Source organism: Octodon degus, unplaced genomic scaffold (genome assembly GCF_000260255.1).
Source record: "Octodon degus isolate 3935 unplaced genomic scaffold, OctDeg1.0 scaffold00067, whole genome shotgun sequence".
Classification (NCBI taxonomy): Eukaryota; Metazoa; Chordata; class Mammalia; order Rodentia; family Octodontidae; genus Octodon; species Octodon degus.
This window is the reverse complement of record NW_004524643.1, coordinates 12,161,436-12,164,972: the sequence shown is the minus strand read 5'-3', so window position 1 is coordinate 12,164,972 and position 3,537 is coordinate 12,161,436. Positions and strand designations below refer to the sequence as shown.

General features: G+C 49.1%; 2 pseudogenes across 1 annotated transcript; both read left to right on the top strand.

Moving 5' to 3' along the window:
- The first annotated feature begins 317 nt into the window (after nt 1-317).
- Nucleotides 318-1,276, top strand: LOC101586252 (annotated as a pseudogene). Its single transcript, XR_192594.2, has one exon. The product of XR_192594.2 is annotated as a ubiquitin carboxyl-terminal hydrolase MINDY-1 pseudogene (transcript).
- A 790-nt stretch (nt 1,277-2,066) lies between these two features.
- LOC111817692 lies at nt 2,067-2,462 on the top strand (annotated as a pseudogene).
- The last annotated feature ends 1,075 nt before the right edge of the window (nt 2,463-3,537 follow it).

Genomic DNA, 3,537 nt, shown 5'->3' with positions numbered 1-3,537 from the left:
AATTAATTTGTTCAACCTTCTAGAACTAAACATTTAATCTATCTCTGGTGTTTTGATCTTTGTTTTTGATTTTTGCCTTTATAAAGAATACATGGCAACAAGTACATGTAATTCATTTTTACATTAATTCCCCATTACATTCGTTCTCCCTGTACTTTCCTCAAAGATCCTTAGAATCTCATTCTTTCTTCTTTTCTTCCACCCTTGCCTCTTATCGTTGCTCATACTGCCATACTCAAATATATAAATAAAGGGTTTAACCTTCACAAAAATATAATCATGTGCTCTTCTCTAAAATCGGAATTAATAAAAGAGGAATGAACTGGCATAGAAGAGAACCAAGGGGGGAAAAAAATGTGGACAATGCAATGATGGTGCTGCCTAAGCTGGCCACGGGCCTGGATGTGAATGTGCAGTTCACAGGCTCTCAGACTTTGAGTACACACCGGAGTGCAGTGTCTTTGACCTCCTGGCAGTCCCTCTGTACCACGGCTGGCTTGTGGACCCACAGAGTCCTGAGGCCGTGAGTGCAGTTGGGAAACTGAGGTCTAACCAGCTGGTAGAGAAGATCATCACCTGCAAACACTCTAGTGACCCCAACCTCGTGACAGAAGACCTGATTGCAGAGCAGTTCCTAGAGACCACCGCGGCCCAGCTGACCTACCACGGTCTATGTGAGCTTACCACAGCTGCTAAGGAGGATGAACTTAGTGTCTTTTTCCGGAACAACCACTTTAGCACTATGACTAAGCACAAGAGTCACTTGTACCTACTGGTCACAGACCAAGGTTTTCTACAGGAGGAGCAGGTGGTAGGGGAGAGTCTGCACAGTGTGGATGGAGACAGTGGCTTCTGCGAGTCTGACTTCCATCTCAGCCATTCCCTGGGCAAGGCACCCAGAGCAGAAGGTGGGGATGGCTCTCCAGAAAAGCAGCTGCAGGTAGACCAGGACTACCTGATTGCCTTGTCCCTGCAGCAGCAGCAGCAGCAGCAGCCACAAGGCTCACTGGGCTTGACTGACCTGGAGCTGGCACAGCAGCTTCAGCAGGAGGAGTATCAACAGCAGCAAGCAGTCCATCCTGTGCAGACACAGGCCCCACTGCCACAGGGCAGAGGAGCCACCTCTGGATGGCCAGCTGGGGAGCCGCGGCAGAGGCCAAAGCACCAGTCAGACTGTGTTCTTCTGTAGCTCTACCCCTTCGTTCAGAGGCTGTGGCTGGTTGGTTTGCTTTTCCACCTTGGCCCCTGAGATATTCCGGGTAACTTATTTATGGACTGCTGGGGGTCAGGGCAGGCAAGGATGGACTCAGCAACATCCTGGCCCTCAGGTGATGCTGCTGTTGCTGCTGCTGCCTTCTCTTCCTCCCATCCCGGGATGATGGGGTGAAGATTCCCCCAAATAGTCTCCAGAACACACAGACTCAGGTTCCAGGGCCCGGTCCCTCTCTGGAATGCAGAGCTCTACTCCTTCCTATCTCACACTGGCTGGGGGCTCCTGGCTACTGCAGGCCTTTTTCCATTTGTTTCAGGGTTTGATTTGGGTTTCTATCTGTTATTTGTAATACCTGCCTAAAGTTTGGAAATAACACCTCTTTACTTAAAAAAAAATTAAATAAATAAAAAATAAAAAATAAAATCGGAATTAAAAAAATTAGCCAGAGCTCATAGAAATCCCTCCAGACAGCAGGGTGTGGTGGCACAAGCCTGTAATCCCAGCACTCAGGAGGCTGAGGCAGAAAGGTTGCCATGTGTTTGAGGCCAGCCTGGACTACATAAGTTCAAGGCTAGCCTGTATTACATAGTGAGACGCTGCCTCACAAAAAGTAAACAAGTTTAAAAAGTAAATAAATAAATGCTTCCTGAGCAATAGATACATTTCTAGCACACTTTAAAAGCTGCCACAGGCCAGTGAGCTGGGTCTGCCCCGAGCTATGCCTGCTCCGGAGCTACGAGTAGAACGCTCTCCATTACAGGGCTACTTTCAGGCGTCATGCAAGACGCACCCTGGGATCTCAAGGGGCTTCTCTACGTCGACGTAGTAGCGAGTACAACGGCGAATTCCGAAGATGCCGCCCAAAGGAAAAAGTGGTTCTGGAAAAGGGGGGAAAGGGGGAGCAGCCTCAGGGAGTGATAGTGCTGACAAGAAGGCTCAGGGCCCCAAAGGTGGTGGAAATGCAGTAAAGGTCGTACACATTCTGTGTGAAAAACACAGCAAGATTATGGAAGCCATGGAAAAGTTAAAGTCCAGGATGAAATTCAGTGAAATGGCCGCACAGTATAGTGAAGATAAAGCCAGGCAAGGGGGTGACTTGGGTTGGATGACCAGAGGCTCCATGGTAGGACCATTGCAAGAAGCAGCATTTGCCTTGCCTGTGAGTGGAATGGATAAGCCTGTGTTTACAGACCCACCAATTAAGACAAAGTTTGGATATCATATTATTATGGTTGAAGGGAGAAAATAAAATTATGTGAAAGATAAAAAAAATAAAAATAAAATAAAATAAAAAAAGCTGCCACAGCAGAGTCTGTCAGATAGCTCAGCGGATTAAAGCCCCTGCTTAGGCAGATTCAGGAACCAAGTTTCAATCCCTGGCATGTGGTGCCGATCCCGCCCCAGTGGCGCGCTGAGATGGTGGATGTGGTGGTGTGTGCCTGTAATCCCAGCGCTTGGGAGGCTGAAAACAGAAGAATCATTATGAGTCCGATCTACATAGTGAGACCCTCTAGACCCTGTACTAAATAGATTTTTTAAAAAGCTGCCACATGAAAACGTCTAGTTGTTTCTAGGTCTTAGTCATTACAACTCATCCTGCTACAATAAATTCCTTTGTGCCTACAGTGCCAGTTGTATCTCATCGTCGCTTATTGTCTGGGTTCCAAATTCACCCTTTTTTGCGGCCTCTGACAAAATAGTCTGGGCCTTGGAAATGTTTCTTTTGCAGGAGATTCTGAATCTTTGTCGGTAGAGGGTGCTAGAGAGTCACTGAAGAAAAAGGAGAGCCCTGTTTCCTGTTCTTTGATTTTTGTTTCGTTTAACTTCAGTCTGGGGCGTGAACTCAGGAGGGCAGAATTGTCCTCGAACTTGCGATCCTCCTGCCTCGGCCTCCCAGCAGCTAGGCTACAGGGGTGCACCATCTATCCTGGCTCCTGTGCGCTTGCCTGATGGGGTCTCCGTAGCCCCCGGACTGCGGCAGTGCACCACAGGGGGCAGCACTCGCGGCAGCCTCCTCCAGCCTGCTGCGCCCTTGGGGCTCTGTGGAACAAAGCCCGAGCTTCCCCAGCACCCTGCAAAGCGGCCACCACGTTCTAGCAGATCCCGCGCCCCCCGCCCCCCAGTGTTCCGCCGATTGCCCTTTGATTTCTCAGTCGCCCGCCCGCAGTCAAGTCCTCTCCTGCAAGGCCTCCATCTAGTGGAGGGCGGGCCATTCTTTCTTGGATGTGCTATCTCCGGGAGCGGGGCAGAGGGTGCATTGCTATATTCTTCAGAAATCTTTTTGCTTCTTCTTAGCCAACCCCTTGTTATTCTAATCCCCTGTT